Genomic DNA, 25,004 nt, shown 5'->3' with positions numbered 1-25,004 from the left:
ACGGGGAGGCGGGTGGGATCGAGAGGAATCCACAGGCAGATACTGTATCGACCAGAAAAAGCGATACCGAAGGTAAGTAACTTGTTCTTCTGATGTATACTTCTGCCTGTGGATTCCTCACCTTTTGAATAGAATGGCAAAGCCGTACCTCTCCCGGAGGATGGTGTCCACCTGACTAGAACAAACAAGCATTGGCATAGCCAATAGGTCTCACCTTTGGGACCTTATAAGCATTTAGACTATAATACAGCAATACATACAGTGGAGTGCTTCATAGTATGCGTCTGCCATTTTTAGGCGCTGGAATTGTTCAGGTGTTCTTATCGCCCACTTTAATGGTGCTGAATTTACCGACCTAAAAAGGATTTGGGCTGGGTTCTGAAATCCATTTGACAGTAGTCTGTCAAATTATAACTTTAACGCTGCAGTGCGCTGAGAGTCCAGAGTAGCGCCGCGAGCACAGAGAGGTGCGCTAGGCACGATCCAGGCTCCTGAGACCCTCACACATGGTGTTTTGTTTACCGGGGGAATGTTGCACAGTGCATGTGCTTTTAAATTAAACTCTTAAGTTCTTCCTGTGTGCACATTGGTTACATGTTAATGTAATTTATATAGCGCTTCGTACCCCTGATGAGATGACACTTACGTTCATAGTGAAGTATAGCAAGGATGTAATCATAGATATATTTATATTTATACTTCTTTCCATGAAGTGGTGCGTTGCACGAAATGGAGTGAGGGGTTGAGGGTGCGCTCTGATTAGTTTTTGGGCACGGAACAGAAACATTTTCACTATTTTCACAATACTGTAGTTATTTTAAAATAGTGTTCCATCACGTCATTGTGAGGAACACTTCAGTGCATGTTTATGCTGTAGCTTTGCTAAACTCGGAAAGTTTGGAAGCAACCGGTGCCCCAATTAATTGAGAGTTATAGTTAAAGATGCTTTTGCTGGAGGCTAATATTCTCGGGCACCTCATCGGACTCGCATGTGCTGTCTGTGCGCAGAGCAGATTCAGCTCTTCCTCACACTGAAGTCGATACAACGATCCCTAAAGGAGTCCCTTAATAATATACCCTCATGTTTAAGCTGCAAGAAAAGGCTCACTTAGAAGGCAGCTAGTGATAATTAGCCTAATAGGCTGTGACGGGTGACGCCCACAGCAGGTGCCAAATTAGAACAAGCATTGGCCGCGCGGCCGTGAAAGTGACACGGCCGCATGGCCCGTGAAAGTGACACGGCTGCGCGGCCCGCGAAAGTGCAAGTGATCGCGATCAAAGACAGATGGCGGCTGCCCGCGTGCACGCTCGCGTGAACGCAAGCGCTAGGCCACCAAAAGCCTGTGGTAGCACTTCGAAAAACCCACACACTAAATTTCTCACAGCGCATGCGTGGGCTCAGCGAGACCTAAAAATCTTGCAAAATGGAACGAGCAAAATGACCATCCCTCCTAACCTCCAAATCCAAGCAATAATGCTTTGCAGAAGTATGGAGGGAGGCCCAAGTTGCTGCTTTACAATACCAATAACAGGAACACCTCTAGCCAAAGCAGAAGTAGACTTAGCTCTGGTGGAATGAGCTCGGATACCTTCAGGAGAGTCCTTCTTGGCCAAGGAGTAACAGAGCTTAATTCACAAGACAATCCACCGGGAAAGTGTCCGCTTGTGCACCGCTCTGCCTTTCATTCGTCCAATGTAGCCTACAAAGAGCTGGTCGTCCAGTCTCAGATCTCATGTTCTGTCCAAATAAAAGCTGACCGCTTTCTTAGGGTCCAAACAATGAAGTCTCTCCACCTCCTTGGAAGGGTGAGGGGGAGGATAGAAGGTAGGTAAAGTAATGGACTGTCCCATATGGAAAGGAGTAACCACCTTGAGAAGGAAAGCAGCCCTGGTCCTTAGAACCAACTTATGTGTATGAAGGGTCAAGAAGTACAAGTTACTTACCTCCGGTAACAATGTATCTGATAGAGACAATTCTAGCTGCTGATTCCTTAACGTAGAATTATCCCCAGGCGTGAGACTGGACCTGGAATATTTTCTTGTCCCAGCATCTCTGCGCACCGGGGGGGGCGGCACCACGCGACTCCGCCCCACCATCTTCCGCAGGCGTGACATCAGCGAGGTCACATAAGCCCCACCCCGGCGCGCTGACGTCAGTTTGCTTCAGAGAACTTTTCTACGCCGCTATGCGGAGCCATCACAACAAAACTGAGGAGAGCATAGGAACAGTGTGCGAAAAAAACAGACAAACAAAACAGAGAGAAACAAAGAGTGACGAACATCACCAGCTGGCACCAAGGTACCCCAAGGCCACAGCAGCGAAGCCATAGCAGGGAAAGAGCAGAGCACCACTCCGAAGAACAACCGAGCAAGCCAAAGCGACAGCCATTCTGGAGGCACAAGTATGTGAAAGCGCCAGAACTGAGAGACAGAGAGAGACACAGAGAGAGACACAGAGAGAGACACAGAGAGAGAGACAGAAAGGCACAGAGAGACAGTGAGAGACAGAGAGAGAGACAGAGAGAGAGAGACAGAGAGAGAGAGACAGAGAGAGACAGAGAGAGACAGAGAGAGAGAGAGACAGAGAGAGAGAGAGACAGAGAGAGAGACAGAGAGAGAGAGACAGAGAGACTGCAACCACAAACCACACAGTGAAGGGCCACAAGCCTGGAACAGAGGAGCAACAGCAATCCACCCCCAGACTACACAGTCAGGGAGGCCATAGCCCCTGAAAAGGGCAGGAGGCCAAAGGACAGGCAAAGAATCCCCAACGCAGAAGACCGCAAGGGGAACAGAAACTCCAGACAGAGGAAAGAAAGAGCAAAAGGAGGCCCCTACACTGGAGAGAAACCAGGTGGAGGGAAGCAAAGGCACGCAGAAACCAACCGTCCCTGTTCTCAAAAGAAAAAAGGGAAATGGAGCAAGTCAAGCAGAACCGGACAGCCTGACCGGAAGAAGCGAAGAGGGCACCCACAGAAGACAAGCCAGCCAGAGGGAGGCGAGTGCAGAAAACCAAGCAGAGGGTCCTCGCAGAACGGGGAGGAAGGCCGAGTCGTGAAGGAATCTGCGACTAGAATAGTCTCTACCAGATACATCGTTACCGGAGGTAAGTAACATGTACATCTGATAGAGACTACTAGCCGCAGATTCCTTAACGTAGAATAGATACCCGAGCCATACCCAGAAGGGAGGAGGGCCTGCAAGAGAGCCTCCCCAGCAGCAGAAACACAGGGCCCCAGCAGGGGACACGGCACAGGAACAAGAAGGGAAGGCCAGGAGGTCCCAAGCACAACCAAGGGAGAAACGCCAAACACCCCGCAGGGGCAGACAGCGCCCGAAGGGCTTCAAGGAACAAAACCACCGAGAACCCCAGGGAGAAAAGGTAGAACCGGAGGCAGGGCCCGCGGTAAGAAGCACACACAGCGATAGGAAACAGCCGAACACACCTTGGCCGCAAGATGCGGACAAGGCAGGAACGGCCCCACCGCCAATAGCACAGGCGTAAGAAGAAAAGCACAGATGCACAAAGCTCCAGTGAAATCAGGAGGTAGGAAACACATCAAAGGCCACGACGGTGGACTAGAACAAGCAGGCATGCAGAGGCCTGCGCAGCCAGCAGCAGGCAACATCATGGAGCAGGGCCCCAGAACAAGCCAGGCGCAAGCCGAAGGAAGAGGCCAGGGAGGACCAGGACACACCTTAAAGGAGGGGGCTGGTCCCGAAACACACTGACCCACGAAAGAAGTGGGACCAGGCAGAAGAGTAAGAGAGAGATAGAAAGAGACACGGAGGACGGGCCCAGGCTGTCAACAAGAACACAGAAAGCCAAGGAAAGAACTCAGAAGGGCAGAATCGCCACAACACCATGCCACAGACAGCAGGCCAGACTGGTCAAGCAACGTAGCGAACCTGGAGAAGGACAGACCTGGGCGCAACGCAAGCTGCGCCAAGACAATTGGCAAAGAGACCGCACCAGCGATATACCGTAAAGCCAAAGAGAGCAAGGAACCCGAAAAGGGTGACCACACCTCCCCAGCACATGACAAAGCTATGCAATAGCTACAAGTACCCCACATAGGGTATGCTACGTCCCAAGAAAACAGAGGAACACCTCTTCGGAAAAAATTCTGCAGCAGAGGACAAACTAAGACCTGCGGGTAAACCGCAGACGGCTTGCCAAGCAGCCAATAAAGAAGACACAAAAGGCCCAATCCAAGGATCTACACAGGCTTACTAACAGCCAAAACCACAAGTCAAAAAAAAGGGGGCTGAACCAGCAGCACCGAAGGGCCAACCGAAGGACCCTGAAGGCGCACCAACCATACAGAACACACAACCAGACGCTCACTACCATTCTCAGGGAAAACACTATCCCTCAGCCAAGCATGGCGACGGAGGGCCATCGAAGAAGCCATAGTGCGACCAAGCGCCTCAGAGACATCTAGAGCCGAGCGAAGAATAAACTCAGCCAGCTCCCAGCCATCCAACACATGGTGCCACAGATCAGCACAGGCACCCTCCTGAGAAGCGCAAGACAGAAGGGACTCCGCAGAATCCCACAAGCTGGAAGTGGCTCTGGCCAACACACAAAGCGTGTTGAGCGCCCGCAAGGCAGCACTGGAGGAGGCGAAGATGTTACGCCCCCATGAATCTAACCACCGGGCCTCTCGTGATGGAGGAGATAACACCGATGGCAAGGAGGGAAAGGCAGTCTGCAGAAGAGGGCACCTGGTAGAAGGGTGGAAGGAAAGGCAGACAGGATCATGCGGAGCTGGACGGTGGCGGTGCAGAAGTGGCTGGGGCACCGGATCCCCCGTGGCAGGATGCCCCCAGGCCCCCAAGAGAGAATTATGGTCGAAAGCTTCGAAGGGAAGAAGCAGTTCCCGTCCGCCAGAGCCCTGATGGAGAACCTCAAGCAAATGATCCGCGAGGAAATGGGCAGCCAGGTCGCCCATTCGCAAAAACCCCGCGGCCATGGAGACAGCCCGGGTGAAGGCAGCACTCTGCTCCGTAGGGCAACGCGTTGGGGAGAGCAATTCCTCCATGGGCGACGGCTGTAAGCTAAGGCGGCAGTCCCCCAGCCCAACCGGAGGAAGAAAAGGCCAAGCTCGGAATGGGGGAAAGTTGACCGATGAGTGGGGAACCTGAGGCGCCTCTGGCGAAGCCTGTAGGCGCGGGAACGGCGAAGAGCCCTCCTTGGAAGACGCCGGGGAAAAAGCCCTGACGCGGTGTCCCATCTCAGGAGAAGAAGAAACAAAAAGTTGCCGAACCTCTGGAGAAGAGGGGGCCTCCGAAGACGAATCAACGACCCGATGCCGGCACGGCGGAGTCGGCCACTGGCACCAGCACAACGTCTACTGGCCCCGAAGGGGGGGGGGGGGATCTGCAGACGTCCCAGGACGAGGCGGAGGAGCCAAGGAGGCCTGGAGGGCTGTAGCATAGGCCTCCATTTGGGCTCTGGTCGCCCCCACGCCGGGAAACAGGGGGTAGGGTGGCGACGCGCAAGGCCACACGACCCGCAGAGAACCCGCGCCCCCCACAGGGCGGGGACCTGGCCTCGGGGACAAGCTGCGACACTTACCAACGGGCGAGCGACGCCCTTGCGGCCTCTGAGAGGGACGATGTCAGAGACAGAAGCGGCGGTTCTTGAACCCTTGCGCGGGGGACAGACGCCGACCTGGACATGCGGGCCGAGAGGAGTTTCATCCGGCGCTCCCGCCGGGACTTCAGCTTCATCTGTTGACACGCCTCGCAGTCCGTGGAGTCATGGTGCTCACCCAAACACCACATACAAATGGGGTGAGGGCCCGCCGCCGACATCTGGCGCGCGCAAGAAGAGCACGCCTTGAAGCCCGAAGGCATTCGCACACTGTTTCCAAAGGAAACGCAAAGCCAGGGACATGATCCGGATCCACGTGGCACGCGGAAGAGAAGGAAACTGACGTCAGCGTGCCGGGGTGGGGCTTATGTGACCTTGCTGACATCACACCCGCGGAAGATGGCAGGGCGGAGTCGCGTTGTGCCACCCGCTGGCACGCAGAGATGCTGGGACAAGAACATTTTCCGGGTCCAGTCTCATGCCTGGGGATAATTCTACGTTAAGGAATCTGCAGCTAGTAGTCTCTATCAGATTGGAGGTTTCGAACTAAGAGCCTGAAGCTCACTTACCCTCCTAGCCGAGGTAATGTCAATCAAGAAAACTTAAGAACATCCAACAAGTGGGCCTTTAAAGGATCAATGGATCTCTCTCCACACCATTTAACAAATCTAGACCATCTGGAAGAGTAAACAGACTTGGTGGAGTGTGGCCTGCATGATAAAATAACATCCAACACATCCGGCGGGAGAGAGAAGGAACTCCGGTTGCCCCGATCAATCTCCAGGCATGAAGGCGCAAGCTCTGGAGGTGGGGGTGTAGAACCTGCCCCTGCGACTGCGAGAGGAGGTCTGCCCTGAGAGGGAAAGGTGCGATGAGAGGTGAAGAAGATCTGTGTACCACACCCTTCTTGGCCAATCCGGGGCGATCAATATAACTTGGGCCCAGTCTTGACGAAGCTTCCTCAGAACCCGAGGAATCAAGGGTATGGGAGAAAACGCGTAAAGGAGTTGCGATCTCCAATCCAATTGAGACACGTCCCCCAGCGCTCCCTGCATCGGAAACTGGAGACTGCAGAACTGCAGTCCAACCGAGGAGACCCCCACATCTGGAAGATGTGATGGACCACCTCCGGATGAAGCCGCCACTTGTGATCGGCCGAGTAATGCCAACTGAGACTGTCCGCACGAACATTCAGCACACCGACTAGATGATTGCAAACACACAAATCCGATGGCCCAGAGCCCAGGACCAGAGTGGCAGAGCCTCTCGGCAGAGACGATACGACCCTACACCTCCCGGTTTGTTGTTGTACCACATCGCGATAGTGTTGTCCGTCAGGACCTAAACTGACTGCGAAGGGAAGGAAGGAAGGAAAGCCTTTAGTGCCAAACGTATCGCTCGCAATTCCAGAAGGTTGATGTGAAGCAACCTTTCCTCTGGAGACCAAATACCTTTGAACTCCAGATCCCCCAGATGAGCTTCCCACCTTAGAGTGGAGGCATCCGTGATCACTGTGGCTATAGGCGGAGGAGGCTTTCCTCGAGACAGGTTGCCCTGCACACTCCAAGTCAGCTCTGCTGCAGCGTCTCTGGAGATTCTGACCTCTCCGTTGTGCTGATACCACTGCCTGCGGAGGCACCACTGAAGTGCCCTCATGTGCCAGCCTGCATGACTGATCAACAGTATGCAGGAAGCAAACAGACCGAGAAGACGTAGAACCTTCAGGACTGGAACAACCGCTCAATCGTGAAATATAGGAATCACTTCCTGTATGTCGATATTCCTCTGTGGAGGCGGGTATGCTCGAGACACGAAGTGTCCAGAATTACCCCTATGAACAGGCTGCGCTGAGAAGGCATCAGGTGAGATTTGGGTACATTTATCGAGAAACCCTATTTGACAATAGTTGCGTTGTCACCTGCAAGTGGCGCAAAACCAACTCCAGAGACTGCTTTCAACAGCCAGTCATCCAGATAGGGGAAAACAGGTACCCCTGATCTTCTGAGATGACCCGCAACGACCACCATCACCTTTATAAAGACACGAGGTGCGGAAGTCAGACCAAACCGGAGGACCGCAAACTGGAAGTGTTGCGATCTTACCGTGAACCGGAGATACTTCCGATGCGACTTCAGGATGGGAAGATGAAAATACGCATCCAGTCTTCCTGTTGCAGCGCAAGAAGAACCTGAGCCAGGGTCAACATTTTGAACTTTTCCTGCCTGAGGTAAAGATTCAACATCCTGAGGTCCAAGATCGGCCTCAATCGACCGTCCTTTTTGGGGATCAGGAAATACCAGGAGTAGCACCCCTGACCGCTTTCCTGCTCCAGAACCACCTCTATCGCACCTTTTTGTAACAAGGTAAGAACCTCCTGCTGCAAAAGCAGTAAGTGGTCCCCTGAACACCAACCTTGGCGAGGAGGGTATGGAGGAGGAAACTCTAAAAAAAGGGAGGGTGTACCCATTCTCTACAAGATTTAAAACCCAACGGTCTGAAGTAATAGATTTCCAATCTTGTAGAAAGTGGGACACCCGGCCCCCTACCGGACCAACATGTTCTAAGGTGGGGGATCTAGAACTGCTTTCCTGAGGCACCAACGGTGGCGGGAGGAGAAGGAGGTGGATTGCTGCCGAACGGCTCCCCTAAGACGGCCTTTATTTTTCCCTCTGTACGATTTGTACAAAGGATTCTGCTGCTGGCTCTGTTGAATCTGTTGGCGGCCACGAAAGGAAGCAGCTCTTCCAAAACCACGAAACTGCTTGTAGCAGTATCCCCTAGACTGCGTCTGAAGACCCAGAGATCTCGCAGTCGCTCTGCTATCCTTAAAGCGTTGCAAAGCAGAGTCAGCTTTAGTACTAAACAGTCTCGACCCATCAAAGGGCAAATCCTGCAGAGTCGCTTGAACATCAGTAGAAAACCCAGACGACCTGAGCCAAACTTATCTTCTTGTTGCCACAGAAGACCCTATCACACGAGCCACAGAGTCAGCAGTGTCCAGACCCGATTGTATCACGCTTGAGAATCAGAAAGGGCCTCCAAGAAATTATTCCGATCCTCTTCAGGCAACTTTGGCGCTAGCTGCTTGACTGAGTCCATCAGAGCATGGATATACATCCCAAGGAGACAGGTAGCATTAGTGGACTTTAGAGCCATACGCGCAGAATAAAATACCTTCTTTGCCGCTTGCTTCATTTTTTTAGAATCCCTATCACCGGGTACAGTAGGGAATGAACCAGAAGATTCCTTCGAACAAGAAGCCTGGACCACCAACCTTTCTGGTGACAGATATAAAGACAGAAAAGCCGGATCCCCAGGAGCAGGCCTGTACCTTCTTGAAATGGACCGGCAAACTGCAGGAGCAGACAAGGGCTTCTGCCAGACTTCCAAAATAGGCTCCGTTAAAACTTCATTAAAGGGTAGAAGAGGTTCAGAAGCTGCAGAAGGTGTATTAAGAACCTCAGTCAGGATATTAGATTTTACCTCTGCTGAAGGAAGCTGCAGATAAAGCAACTCAGTTGCCTTCCTTATCACAACATGATAAGGAGCAATGTCCTGCAATACTCAAGCCTTTTTAGATGAGAGATCATACTAAGGAGAAGTATCCAATCCACTGGCCTCCTGTACGCCTTCAAACGCGTCCACAAACTCAATCTCTCCTTCCTCCTGCCCCTGTTCATATTCCTCCTCCTCAAGGAGCCTCTGCGCCTCTCTCCTAGAGCGCTGTTTCAGAATCGGAGGCAGCGGCAACTGCAGCGCCGGTGATTACGTCAACGGCGTCGATGGAGGTGCTTCAGCTTCAAATCTCGGCGTCGATCGAATCAAAGGTGGCGCCGACTCAACAGCCGAAGGAGTCCGAGGAACCGGAGTGGAAGACCTCGGCGCCAGAAAATTCCAAGCCGGAGTCGTCAGAAAGAATGGCACAAAGGGTGCTTGAGTATAGTGGTGAGGCACACCCAAGTTAAAGGCCAAAGGACCCACAGGGCCCGAAGGCGCACCAGATGGAGTAGACGCCTTGGCAAACATCGCATTTAAAAAATGCGTAGGGTCTGATCCAGGAACAGGAAAAGGAGGATATGGATCCGTTACTTCCTGAACAGGAACCACTTGAGGCTGACTTGGAGCCTGCAGAGCTGGAGAAGACGCTGCCCGCACAGGTGAAGCCACACAGACTGGAGGCGACTCCCTGGGCATAGTAGACATACCAGGAGCCGGAGAACCTTCAGGTGACGAAGGGCCCTTCGACGCCGGCGACCTCGGAGCCGGAGATTGAGCCGGCCTCGCCCGTGGAGATGGAGGTGGAGAAGGAGAAACAAAGTCCTGCCTTCGAAGCCGCTTAGCTGGAGAAGGCGACCTCGAAGCCCTGACCTTTGACGAACGGCTTCGAGAGCCATGTCACTTCTTCGACTTCTAGTATTTTCTTGACTTCGAAGTGTGAGAAGACGACGACTTCGCATGTTTTCAACCCCTCTTCTCCTTTTTGGCTCTGGCTATAAATAGTTTAGCCTCACGTTCCTTAATGGCCTTTGGATTAATCTTTCTGCAGCTTCGGCACTCATTGACGTCTTGATCCGAAGACAAGCACCAAAGGCAATCATCATGGGGGTCAGTGATCGACATGTGCCCGCCACACTCCCTGCAGGGCTTAAATCCGGACTTCCTAGAAGTAGCCATTAGAAATCCTCCAGGAAACAAAGTTAACACTTTAGAAAAGGGAGAGTCCCTAGAAAAATCGTTACGCGTCGATGGCGCGGAAAAAAGGGAATGGACGTCAGAATGCCGACGAGGTCCTCTTATGGCTCCGATGACGTCATTCGGTGTCGCGAGCAGAGCCGTGCTATTCTGACGTCCTTGTCGACGTCGGAGAGCTAGGAAAGAATATCAGCGGAATGCTGGCGCAGGGGGTATTCAAAAGGTGAGGAATCCACAGGCAGAAGTATCCATCAGAAATATGCTTTTATGTATGTGCTCTTATATACAGATAATAATAATTAAAAAAGGATATTTCTTTGTGTCGCCTCTGAAAGAGAACGCCAACATTCATAGGAAGAGAACATTTTGCAATTTACCTCAAGTCCTTATTTTTATGACCATCCCCTTAATCTCTTTGTAATTTCCTTATCTTCCATTTTTCCAACTTTAACCCTCAATATTAATTAATCCTTTCCTGCAATGTCAGCCTATTTCTCAGTTATCGAGCAATTCACATATTGCTACTAACATGACAGTACACAATGCTCAATTCTCCTGTTGAAAACTCCCAACATCAGCAAAATAATCTGCAGGTGTGGGTAGTATAGAACAGGATACGGTCAGTGGGGATATTTAGAAGGAGGTCCAAAGACATCCAGGGCATACAGGGCCTCAACTATATTAACTCTATTTGGGAGGAAGTAATTCATTAATGGGGTGGATTGGTATCCATCACAAGTAATAAAGACACTACCCTATTGGGTATGCTCAAAGTTTTTAGTAATTTAACAACAAGCTCAACCCCTGGTAGCTACAGCACATAGCTGACAGGCTTAACATAGCGAATAAGTGTAAAGTATTTATGAGTACCAAAACAGTTGAAAAGTCAAAACACGCAACACAATAAAAATGAAACTCCAAGTCAGAAAAACAGAGCAAAATTGAAAGAACAGAATGACACTATGACACCAAAACAACAAAAATCCAAAAGACAGGGTCCGGAGACCTGAATTTGTAATAATTAAAGGGGAAATCGCGATTAAAAGTGTAAAGCGTTGCAGGAAGTCATATTTGCAGTAGAACGGGACATAGGCGCAATTTGAGGCTAACCGCAATGTAGAGCGGGTCAGATACACGAAGTAGATTGGTCCCACTGGAGCCTGGAAGTAGAAAAGTTTTTGGTTTGTGTTTTTTAAACTTTGTCATTTTACAATAACAACAACAGATTACTGTTCTTAGTTTTTGTTTAACAAATACGGAAGGGCGCCATACGTCTATATGCATTACACATTTTAGCCTCATTTAGACAGGTTCAAGCTTGTGTCATGGGTTCTTAGTTTACGTGCCTAATTTAAGTTAATACACCATTCCACCAACATAAGAACGCATCTTTCATGATCGCTGGGTCTGGTGGCTCAGTGGACTAATGCATCCATTGAAGGGGCCTGTATTCGACCTTATGGTCACAGGTTCGAATCCCGGCAGATCCACTCAGCTTTTAATCCATCTGAGGTTGATAAAATGAGTACCATTGATTTCGATAACAATAAAACATCAGTTCTCCAACGTCAAGATACCTCTGGGTGAACGTGCGCTTTACAAATACATGTTATGTTATGCCATGATTTGGCTGTGTGGGAGTGCCCTTTACCCATTAGTGGATGTGTTGATCTGTCCTTGACTGGAAGTAGAAAAGTTTAAAAAATAAAATAAAAAATAATAATAAATTGAAGTCCCAATCAAAAAGGGACATTGCCATCTCTGAATTGGTGTTTTGTTTGTTAAACGGATGACGGCCAGGCCTCCTCCAATTTTGCTAATACGATTTTTGTTGATGTAAAAATCTGGTGGGATGACTTTGTTGAGATATAGGTCTGTAAACTTAATTCACATAAGACACAAGTTATTCTTAATTATCAGCCGCTCGTTCCGATTTTAGGTACATGCCGAATAGCTACCTATCTTGGCGTTAAAATTTCCTCTAATATTAATGAAATAATTACTCTTAACTAGGAGGACCTTCTTAAACAAACAGTCTTAACATTAAAAAAAATGGCATAAGGTTCCTCTTAGCATTATAGGTCGAATTAACTTAATCAAAATGAGCATACTACCTAAATTCTTATACCTATTTAGGTCTATACCACTTTTGGTTCCTAATTCTTATTTCAAACGATTAGATGGGATTCTTAGTAGTTATGTTTGGGGATACAAAAAGGCTCGAAGATCAATCAATTTGGTCAAACTGCCTCATAACCAAGGCGGCCTCAATTTTCCTGATTTTAGATTATACTTCTTTTCAGCTTTTCTTAGTCGTCTTCGGAGTTTGTTTAGACGTAATAAGAATACATACTTTTGTTATCAATTCTCGATGGGTGAGGACTCTAACATGCTTTTAGCAAAAATGAACGATCCCAACTACTTTAAACGAGTAAAATTTAAGACTGTCAAAGACAGTTTCAAAATTTGGCAATCAATTCTGACTAAATGTAACACGACATTTTATCACTCTCAATTATCTTTATGGGCGAATCCAGGTCTCCCAGGAATATTTCATGATGGGTCATTTAAAACTTGGGTAAATGCTGGAATAGAATCACTCAGAGATCTATATGGTAATGATGGTTTTATGACTTTTGAGACACTTAGAATACTTTACAAACTACCCGAAAATGCACGTTTCAAATATATACAGATCCGTGACTATTTTATACGTAAAATTAAGATTTTAAATATCTCCGACTCTGATATTTGCACATGCCTCTATTCCAGCAAAGTTAGATCACTTATTAGCTTCGGATACGGTGTTCTAATCTCATATAAAGTAGATGATTGTGGGAAAATTGCAGCGAAATGGAGCACCCGATTAGGCCTTAACATTACTGCTAACCAGATCTCCCTTGCTCTCAGTCATATAAATCGTATAATTCACTCTTCTAGCTTGAGGCTATAAAACTATCTGCCAGCTATATTACACTCCCGAAAGACTTTCTAAGTGGTACAGCAATAGTACTGGTAATCAGCGGATTAGATGTCCTAAATGTGATCTCTGAGCTGCAAGCTTGGAACACATGCCCTCGACTTATGGAATTCTGGTTCAATGTAGAACAAGGGATGGCTCTGATTATGTCTAGAGCAAGAACACTTAACACAACCAATGTATTGTTAGGTTTTCAGATTTCTAACAATGCACAAGCAGATCCACAATTGGATCTCTCTAACATTTTAATAAGCTGTGCTAGATTGACTCTTACTCGAGCGTGGACCGCAAGCAATCCACCACATGTGATGGAATGGTGGACTCTCGTCAGAGAAATCTATACCATGGAATCCTCTCTAGCTAAAATCAGAGGAGTTAACTCTCTCCAGAAGCTAGACAGAATTTGGGGGCCTATATTTATTTGACCTTCACCCCCCTCCCCCCTTTTTTTTTCTTCTGTCCTGTATGCTGTACCTGCAATGATAATTATGCAAACTTTGTTTTTCTGCAACTTAACTATGACACTTATATCCCTGCTGTCTAAGATATATTGATATGACAATGCATACATAATTCTGTATTTTCAAATGAATTGTTGATTTGATCTCTTGTCCTGACTTCAATAAAAAAAAAAAAAAAAAAAAAAAAGAGATATAGGTCTGTAATTAAGGTGAGGGCTGGTGTGCTTTATTGGGGTTTGTCAGAAATGTAGCTACTTTCGTTCGTGAATCTTGCATTGAAGAGTAAGTAATGTACCTGATGTGCTTCTAGTCTGTTAATTTCAAGGTGCTATGAGGTGATTGACTTTGTACATGGGGAGGGACAGAAGCATATGGGAATTTTCTGGGGGTGAGCTGGTGCAGGGTTCAAAAAAATCATACAAATTGCACTAGCTGAGCAAATGGACAAGCTACCAAAATTTAAAAGCATTTTTATTGCTCATTCCCTTTGCAAGCAATTAAGATGCCTTTAAATCTTGCTATCTTGTCACATTTGCTCTGCTTCCAGAGGCGGAGGTCAAGTGTCAGTTTGTCTTCCTACTTGCCAGAAAGGGCGAGTAAGAGCTAAAAATAGCTCGTTATTGAATCTGACATGCAAATGCGACCGGGCGAGTCGATTTTTCAAGTCCTGTGGGGGGTAGTCTGCTTGCAGGTGGAAAGGAGGTTGTTTAGGTAGAGAATTCAGAAGTTTGAGACATGTATGCGTGGACTTTTGTGGAAGGTAGTGGTGTAATTGCTATGTTGTTAGGTGGCTTAAATGGGGTGTGGAAGATTCAGGAGCAAAGGTACGATCAAGGAACCTAGTGATCATACTCTTGCACCTTCCCTTCATTTTATTTTGTGTTTGCCATTTCTTTGTGTTGTTTTATATTTGGTGTGTTTTTGATAGATTGGGTGGTGCGGGTGTAGTGGTTGGTTTTGTTTGTTGAAGAGGTTATATGATTGATGCAGGTGGATAAATAGGAGTTATGGTCAGTCAGTGAATAGGGGAGAGCATCTAGTGTAGGTAGTATTTTGGGTGTAGTATAGATTTTGAAATGGAGTGGTTGCTTACCAACAGTATTTATGGTGGAGATGCTGGGATTTTGGTTCTTGGCCAATTCTAGTTCCAAACAGCCCAAAATAGACAGCACCCTTAACCTACTGCCCTTTTCCTTGAATAATAAGTCTGGACACCCTGTCTGGATGCCCTAAGCCCTCAGTTTGAATAGCATTGGTGATCAGGTGACACGTACGAATAGGAACCCTAACTAATAAGAACCCTAGCTCTAAAAAACCATCGGAACCCAATGCCTAAAATCCAGATCCAATAGTGACCCGAATAACTAATGGAAGACCAAGCCCTAAAACCTAGAGCCAATAGGAACCCTAGAAGTGAAAACCAATCAGAATCTACAAATAAAGCCAATAGAACACCTACCTCAAGATCATGTGACCTTAAGAGTAAGAGGGTGTGCAAGGAGGAGGGAGGAGAAAGTTTAACTCCGCCCAGCCCCAATCCCCGAGACACAACCTGGTGCGCGGGGGGGGGAGAGAGAGACTGATACTCAGCTCAGTTCACTTTTTGCAGACTGGCCTAATACACACTTTTCAATTTCTGTCCAATTAGTTTATTTTTTCCCGCTGAAGAGGGGTCCGGTGGGCCCGAGAGACACCAGGTATTGCATAGCTATTCCTGAATTTAAGTAGTTTCCTGTCGAACAAAATGTCAGTTTACCAGGGGCTGGATATGGATATACACATACACACAGAAAAATCCATAGATTTCAGGTACCTTATAGTTAGAAATTAGCATTTATAAAACCTTAGAAATTCACTGAAAAAAACCATAGGTTTCAGAGGCGTTATAGTTAGCTGGACATTTCACTCTTACAAAACCATAGACATTCCACCGTTATAGTTAGTTCAGCTACCCGCAATGCACTGCTCATGACGTCACATATTACATCATTCATGATATGGTCAGTGACATCACTGATGACATCATCCAGTGACTGTGTGTTTCTGCAAATGTATATATATTCCAAGGTGTATTGAAGAATGAGTGGGTGGATAAGTGTCTGGATGGAGGATTTAGTAGGTGCGTGACTGACTGTAAAAGTGAGTGATTAAATGTGTCTTACTGAATGCATGGGTTAGTGACTAAACTGTGTGAATGTATATCAGTCTGTTGTGCAAGCTGCTGCATGGGTTGGTCAGTAGCTACATGAGTGTCTATGTAGGATATTTTTTTGGGAGACTGAGTGTGTGTATGTGTGTGTGTGTGTGGGTGGGAGGTGTGCGACTGTGCATTGCTGTGTGAGTGGTTGATTCACTGGGTGTATGGGTTCAGGAGTGCATGTGGAAATAGCTGTATGGGTGCGTGAGTGTGTTTATGGGTGTGTTGGTGAGTGAATGGATGTCTCAGTGGTACATGTCCAAGTAACTACATATGTAAAAAGCAGTGTATGTGAGAGTTGAAGTATATAGAAGACTCTACATGATAGTGGGTGATTGTGAGAAAAGCTGTATGGATGAGTGTGTACTTGTATCACTGATTATATAAGAGTAACTATGTGTTAGTATCTGTATGAATAAGTGAGGTGTTGTGTGTATAACTGTATAGTTGAGTAAATGGGAGTGTGATTGATTCTTAGCATGACTGACTAGGTGTGTGAGTAACTGCATGGATGAGCGGCGGTGTTTGAGTGTCTGTATAGGTGTATGAGTGCATATTATAATGTTGTATTGATGACTGACTGCATGTATGAGTGATTGTATGGATGAATGAGTGGATGTGTGTGTAGACCTAGGAATCAGTGAGTGCGTATGTAGTAACTGGTATTGGTGTGTCAATGATTTAGAAAATGGTAGTCTGTATTTTACAGTGGGTGTATCAAAGGTTATATTAGAGTGTGAGGAGGTGCATCAGATTTTCACGTGGATGATGTCATCAGTGAGGTCATTTGAGATGTCATCAGTGATGTCACTGACCATGTCATGAATGATGTAATATGTGACGTCTTGAGCAGTGCATTGCGGGTGCGCGAGTTATAGTATAGAGGGGGCAGGAGTGTCTGGAGTGGCTCCGACTAATGGGTCTCGAGTCGAGGGAAGGCACTACAACGCACCTCAATAGGTGCTCCAGCCCTGGTGGTGGCCCCGCCCCTCTGCGCATCTATTGATATCACCTATGAGGCACGCAGGGCCAGACAGATTGCAGCCACACTGCACCCGATGGTCTTGGGTGCCCACTTGATCCTGTCTGCGCCCCTTCCAGGGCTTTAAAAAGTGTCTATATAGTGCAGGCCCCGGACCACATACCCACCAGTGCACACACTTCAGCAGCCGCACACAACCCTCTGCCAGCCCAAACTCTGGGCAGTGGGGCAGATGGCACTACACCTTACGAGGGGCACCCAGATCTATTATTGGACCGGGGCCAGGGTGGCCTCAGTGAAACGCCCTTTGTCCTAGCGGGATTTGTCCACACCTAGACACAATCAGCAGCGCCCACTTGGTGTGTGTTCCATTTGCAACAGCAAGCAATCCGCAGGAGTGGATGTACATCTCTTCTTTTCAGCCACAGATGGACCCAACACAAAAGCCCTACTTTTAGGGCCATCCGCAATGCATCTGTCTCATTCCGCCTAATGCGTGATGCCAGGAAACACACCCTCAGCTGGTCAGTCACAGGAGTTTGAGAGATCGGCTATTATCTGGAGACAAGTTCCTGACTTTTACAAACTCTGTATGTACCGATTATGTGTACGAAGAACGCACTCACAGTATGGAAGGCGGGTATATGAGATATTACAAGGGTCTCAGCAGCAAGAGCCGCTCGTCCCTAAAAACAGACATGCGATCTGTATTTCCCACGGTATGCATTGCAGCAGGGCCATTAACCCTCTATGCTATTTTACCACGAGTCAAACTTGTGGTTAGACTCCATACAGAGCTCTCCAGCCAGTGCTTCAACAGAGTTACCTAACTGTTCCTATACCCTGGACATTGCTGGGAAAAGAAATCTCTGCAGCAGGTGCCTTATCCTGGAAATCATTTAAAAAGGCCGCCTGTCTGTGACGAATCAAATGAGCCAGGACAGCTTCAACTTGGTCTTCTTGACAATTTCTTGGGGGAGTGTTTTTAAAAGACAATTGTGTAAGTTGATTGTCTGACGCGTCTTCTCATGACTCCGCCTCTTACAACCCTCCCTCATCCCCTTTCCGCTCACACTTCATCACCCCCAACTTTACAGGATCCCAGCGTAATGCGTTCCACTTCCAGCAGCGATCTCTGCTCAGGGACCCCGAGAGGATGACAGTCACACAGCCCTGCATGATGAAAAAGGCTTCCGGGCACCTTCAAAGAGTGAATGTTTTGCACATTATGATGTAAATGGCACAGAAGGCTCAAAAGCATAATTCTCTAATACCCCAATAATCCCGGCACCTCTGTATTCCCCTGACACGCCTGTTTTTGAAGTACAAAAAATACCCCAAGCCCTTCCAGGCATCTAGGTCTCCGAAGCATCTGCGCCTGGGGCCGGGTCTCCTTCACATGATGATGCCTGTAATATGATATGCAATGACAGAATGCCTGACAGTAGCCTGTAGTGCACAGAAGCCACTCAAAAGGACAGAGGCGACATTCAGATAATTAGTGCCCATTTGTTGCCAATGCCCCCGGGACATGGCCCACCCGGGGGCCTCAATTAAATGAAGCGCTGGAGCCCACGCTTCATTTAAAAAAAATTAAAAATTGGCGGGATTCGCGACCCCAGCACGAATTTCATCAAAATTACATTTAAAAAAATGCTTTTTTTGGCCCTGGGGTTCCTTGTGGGACCCCCTGAGCAGGCCTAGGGGGTCAGGGTGTTTCTACCCTGCCCGCTTTTCTTTTTTTCACCTTTGTTTTACTGTTTTCTTGTGACTCGGTTCAACCGAGTCACAAAATGGCTGCCAACACTTCCTGGTTTGGAGTGTTGACAGACAATTAGAACAAAGCTTGTGGTCGGGAGGGTTTGCGAACCCTCCTCGGCCATAGATATCGAAACTTTTATTTTTGATTTTCTCAGCAACTACTGAATGGATTTACACCATTTAAAAAAAAATTCGCTTTCTGAACCAAGCACTACCTTTTTGCCAAATTTGGGGTAATTCCGTTCAGCAGTTCGGGCTGGAAATTAACACACGAAAAAACGTGTTTTGGGAACCCACTTTTTTCTCAGCCCCCGCTTGACGAATCACCCCCAAACTTTGAGGATAGGAGCTGACCTGGATAGACCTTGTTTTTGGAGAATTTCGCGAAGATTCGTCAAATGACGCCAAAGTTATAACAAATCAAAAAATGCTTTTCCTACGGAAACTAGGTTCTAACTAGAACTACCTACTGCCAACTAAAACAAGCATTGAAAATGCAATATATCTCGCCTTTTATTAAGTTAAAGCCATTTGCTTTGCTAATGGTATTGTAAAGCCAAGCAAATGTCTTTAATTTAATGAAAGGCGAGACCTTATGCATTTTTAATGCTGGTTCTTTAAGCTTCTCCAAACTGGAGTAATCATCTGTTGAGCAATGTCCAAAGTTCACTCTTACAAATATCTTTAAAATGTCCATTTATAGACTTTTTGAGGGTGACATAATGAGGCAACTGTGCAGACAGTTTCGAGTGGGAGGCCAAGGACTGTGTACCCATGCTTATCCAACTCTCCTCTCCTTGAGCTGAGCACAGCTCCATGCTCAGTGAGGAGCCACTCTCAGGTTGGCACTTTTACAGGAACAGAATTATTGCAAGTGCCTAGAGGTGATTCAGTTAGCAGCGTGTGCTATAAAAAACAGAAATCACAAGAGATGGGATAAAGGAACAAGGGACCAGAATGTGGTGGCAAATTGTGCACTGACTTTTTGTGACTGCAGTCTGTTTGTGAACTGACCTCTTTATAAATAGGTCGGTCCACAAAATACTGAACCACAGGTGGTCGCAAAACAACTTCCCTAATTAATATTCATTGGGCAGCTTGAAATTTGTGTCTTACTGCGATTGGCCACAGTCACAGGGATGGTGATATTCTAGGAAGACCAGACAACCATGTTTGTGATTATGTTTAAATAAAGCAAACTTTGTTTTTAACTGCAGCCTATTTTCCTTAAAGGAAACGGTCTGTATTTAATAAAAAAGTTTATTTTTTCTTAAAAGTTTGTTTGAAAGTTGGTACTGGCCCCCCGGAACACTGTCTGTCTTCGCCACCCAAAACTTTTTTTTATTTAAATTGACAAAGAGGATTGGTTCCACAAGGGGTTCCCATCCCTTTTTAGGTCTCGTGCCTAGTGATGCAGTGAGCACACCTGCTCGCGCAGCGAGAGACCTTTTGTGGAGGGTTCCAAAAAGGAGCCTGGAATCGCACACGCTCGTGCGATTCCTTTTGGTCCACGGTATTGGCGTTTGCGGTCTTCTTTTTCATTAAGAGAGCTCGCAATAGGCCAAAGGCGGGCGCATTGCTCCGCCCATGGCCTATTGGTGTCTATTACGCGCACCGGCCGTCATGTGGTTTCAATTATCGTGCCCAGACACGGGCGCGATAATTGAAAGCACATGCCTCTCTGTGACGTGCGGGCTTGTTTCACAATAGCTTTCAGTGCCGCTTGTTTGTAGTTGAGGTGTTCAAAGTAGGACAGGAACAGAGCCAGATTTTTAGGGTACCCATGCAAGATAATAGCGAACTAAAAAGGTGTGATAGACAAAAGACCTTTTTTGAGTGTCCCCTATGTTTGCATTAAAAAACGTATTTTGTCACTAGTTTGAAGTAGGCATTGGGTAACATTGTTGACTTAATTTGTTTTCTAGTATGCAAGATCTTTTTGTAATTAAAGTGCTGTTATTTATAAGTTGATGAATGTATTGTTTGATAGCTTCCTTTCATTTCTTAAGCGCAGTGCTGAAAACACACAATGGCTGATTTTACCTTCCACAAGAAGATGTCACTTGATTAAATCAGTTTGTCTTCAAAATAAAGCTACTCGTGTTGACAAGGACACGCAGACGTCTTCCAAATGAAAATATTGAGGGTTTAGTAAACAATTTCACATTACCCATCATGTAATTGTGCAAACATAACACGGGTTGTGCTTTTTCAGTAGCAACCCCCTAAGGGCACAAATCAGTCGATAAATAATATTTGGCAGATTATAAACAAAACTGAAAGCCAGGGGTGTTGCTCAACACGGGAACGGAAGCTCTCTAGAGGAAGCAAGCGTGTCGTTGAAGAGAGAGATTGCAATGCGTCCTTGTGCGTTCACACGCGCGCGTCTGTATAAAGGCAGGTTTAGACATCCCGAGGTCCGTCAGCCCAATCTGGCAGTGGACCGTGGCCCAGTGCTGGCTGCGCTTTACTCAAGCACTCGAGGTAAAAGGTCGGACCGAAGAGGTCGCATATAAATAATATATCTCTTCATATGCCATGTGATATTCTCTGTATCACTGCAGAATTAGTTTGCTTCGTCCTGTGTGCTGACAGGACATTGGAGCTCCCTCTGGGCCCTTAATCCCGATGTTTGCCGCTGTTGTGTTCGCAGTCGCAGTATAAAGGCCGCCCTGCTGCACTCCTGGCGGCCGTCATGTTGTCTGTCCTGCCAAAACCTAACCTGCTTTTTAAGTTTCTCTGAGGTCTTTCCTAAGAAGAGCTCACGAGCGCCCGGTAAGCTTTTAGAGAAGCAGAAAGTGATACGTCCTGCTCCCCTTCTTAGCGTGACCTGTATTCGTTTAGGCAAAGGTTCGGGGGTTGACGTCTCTTCAAGGGGCTTATCTAAAGACACTGCAGCAGGTGTAGTGACACTGGGGCCAGGTGTGTGACATGCCTGCTGTATCCGATTTATTGTGCACCCCAAATAGTAATGCCACTTTGCCGTTGCTAAACATTGGCCCCTTTAAAACCGCCAGGCACTCTGAAACAGAATGATTTTTCCTATAGAGGATGACTCATATCCGTTCCGATGAGAGGCATGGCCCACAAACCTCAATTGCTTTTTTTAAATTCGTTTTTGAAACTCGGTGCTCCAGTAGTTAACTTGCGCTCACATAGAGGACAATTTTTTTCTGCATGCACCTCACATTATTAGAGTGGATGGAAGAGTATATTTGAGTGTTAAGACTGTGACTGGTTGGTAAAGAATAGGAGCCATTGCCGTTTAAAACAAGCATTTGCAATGCAATAGGTCCCGCATTTGCCAGAGTTTAAGCTATTGGCATTGGAAATGGCAATGCCTTTTATTTAGGTTTTAAAAACCAACACATAAATTAAAGGCATTGTCATTTACAATGCCAACAGCTCAAACTCTCGCAAATGCGAAACCTATTGCATTGCAAATGCTTGTTAAATAGGCTGCCACATCAACCCGGGAGTCAGTAACTTTCCAAAATTTTGCAACTGACTGGATTATGGACACTAAACTTTAATAAATCTGTATTTATTCACAAACCCAATTTGATCACTCAGTAAATGTTTAACTTACAAGGCCTAATGCCCACAGCTACAGACTTTGGCATTTAGGAACTAGGTTTAAGTGCCGACCTCAGCTCAACATCCTGTGATCTTGGACAAATACTTAATCTTGATATAATTTGTGCTCATGTAAAGCGCTCTATTGCCCATTGGTCAAGTTACAGCTACATAAAACTACAAATAAAAAAATCTGTTCATTCCTGGTTAATACAGGCTCTCGTCAATAGTTGGTTAATAATAGGAGTACCGACGAGCTGTATAAGTTAGCAGCACCTCAGTTTCTTCTGTTCCTTACCTTACCTTAGGGGGAAAGGTGTGGCGCAGAGGCCAGGCCGGCTGATTCTGGAGCACGGGGCTCACGTTTTGATTGCCGGCGTCAGCACCGCACCATGTGACTCTGGGCAGCAGTTCCCTTAATCTCCCCACTGGACGCCAGCGCCTTGAGACCCTTAGGGGCGAGTGGTTTGCGCTTTACAAATACCGGATTTTTATTGTTACCTATATCGTTGGTATAAACTAGAATGCAAGCGGACTTTCTTTTCTATAGAAACAGTATAGTAAACTGTACCACAACCAGGGCTATGTAACTTCGTAGCTTCATTGACTGTCACGCACGCAGGGGTGTACACGCATATGCCGCCCCAGTCCCCGCAATGCTGGTGGGGGGGGGAAGGAGGGTTAATTGTTTAGGGCCCGCCCCCTAGTCATAAGGCTATCACTGTTAATCGCTGGCATAAGCGGCCTATCATGGGGTCACCATATTGCCTGCAAGATCAGAGTTGGGGTGGGGAGACAATTAGAGATGTTTTAAGGCATGTGCAAAGTGGGCTCTGGCCCAAAGCCCCAGCCTTCCAGGGGGCCCCCTGATAGAGCTAGCTTAGTTCTGAGTCACAGAGTCTTTCCCCGATGACCTTGAATCATAAACAGATGTTTTAAAAACTGTTTCCCTGGAATTTATTCTTAATGTGGGTGATTTGAGAGTCTTTACATGCATTTTGCAAAGAAATGTTTTCTTTAGGTTTTATGCAACATCCATACAAGTTTCTTTATATCAAAACAGGACCTCATGTATGCGAAATGGGTGTCTCACAGATTATTTGCAGTAATATTGAATAGCTGCTGTTTTGGTACAATATTGAAAACACTGGTCACTATTATTCGTAAATATTGGATGTAAACAAATTTAGAATGTGGACTCCTGTGCCTGTGCACTGTCTGACCTGGCCAAAGAGGGAGTGAAAATAGCTGAAATTGGATCATACATTTAAATCTGTTCTAAACGGGGCCCCACAAAATACGTTTGGCCCAGGGCCCCCAAAATCCTTAAGATGTCCCTAGAGACAATTTCTCGTTATGTCACTGAACAAAACTGATCCCGTTCCCGATTTATATTTTAAATGCACGTTCAACTGACGGTGGTCTGACGGCTAGATTGCCAACTTTGGTACAGGAAACCAGGGTGCGAGCCTCGGGGATCACGTCCACATCCTGTGATTCTGGGCAAGTCACTTAATCTCCCCGTGCCTGAATGTGTAACGTAACCGGTGCTCATGTATAGCGCTCCAATACCTTCGGGTCGCGTTTGCGCTATATAAATCTGCACTAAAAAAAAAAAAAAAAAAAAAAAACGCGAGCTTTCCAGAGCGAGCCGCATGGTGACTGAAAAAGAGGCCCGCAGGCAGCTGTGTTTGAAGCATACATTATTGTATTAGTAATTTTACGAGATTTTCTAACGCCAATGAAAGGAATCAAAACCCTAATTTAGATTTAGAACCTAATTATTCAGTTTTTATCTGTCACGTGCCCACACACTGTGAAATATTATGTAAAGACAGAAAAACTGTATAATGTTGTTTAAAGGTGAATGTTAAAGTTGCACAATTGTATCTGGAAATAACCTACAGCCTGCTTTCAAAAAAAGGTCTCAATGCAGTTTGGTTTAAGTGTTTTTTCCTCTTCATTGTATTCGAGCTGAGAACGTCCTGCCTAGGATATGTAACAGGAAATTCAGAGCAGCAAGAATGTTTTCCATTGTAGTCTGTTAGTTTGGCATGAGAAGTCACAAACAGGAAAGAGCTGTTCTTTAAATAAATGTATGTAATCTGGGTGGGACATAACGGAAAAGCAGGAAGCTTTTTCTATTGTGAACATTGTATTAAATATGGATCTAGGCTAAAATTAGTATTATAAGAAGTAGACCCGAAGTGTAGGTTAGTTGAGACTGACTTGTGCTTCGCTCATAGCACATCACTCTCCCAGCTGAATTAGCCTGGCATGTACAATAAACCTTTTTGTACTCCCTTTTGTTGCAGATGTGGTGATTAAATGATTTGCACTACTTAAAGGATTTTTTCCCGACACTTTTCCACGTTATAGAGAAAACAGCACCCTTGCTCCCGCCCTCCCAGCACAGCCCCCTGCTGCTTCTGCACACCCGGCACAGAATTTCCCATATGTAACAGGCTACTGCTCCAGTTAGAATAACACACAAAATTACTTTTTCTGACCGCTGTGTTTTTTATAACGAGGAGGAAATAGTGCACGTGATTAAGGGGGGGTGGAACCTTTTGCCTCATCTGACCTTCCGACAAGAGGGACAGGGCTAGACCAGCCCAACATTATGAATCACATCTTTCCCAAATAAAACAGGAAAAAGTACGACCTGCCTTGGTCCATGCTAACCTCGTTAGCACATATCAAGGGAAAAACTAGGCCAATCTTTGAAAAAATTATAAAAACAGACCACTCCTTAT

At 46.7% G+C, this 25,004-nt stretch overlaps 1 protein-coding gene across 5 annotated transcripts in view; it reads right to left on the bottom strand.

Moving 5' to 3' along the window:
• LOC146832794 (TGF-beta receptor type-1-like) overlaps positions 1 to 25,004 on the bottom strand; it is a 1,867,988-nt gene that overhangs the window by 1,768,879 nt on the left and 74,105 nt on the right. The window lies entirely within an intron of this gene.

This window comes from Triturus cristatus, chromosome 5_1 (genome assembly GCF_964204655.1).
Source record: "Triturus cristatus chromosome 5_1, aTriCri1.1, whole genome shotgun sequence".
NCBI classification, from domain to species: domain Eukaryota; kingdom Metazoa; phylum Chordata; class Amphibia; order Caudata; family Salamandridae; genus Triturus; species Triturus cristatus.
Note: the sequence above shows the minus strand (reverse complement) of the source record. Positions and strands in the feature narration are given on the sequence as shown.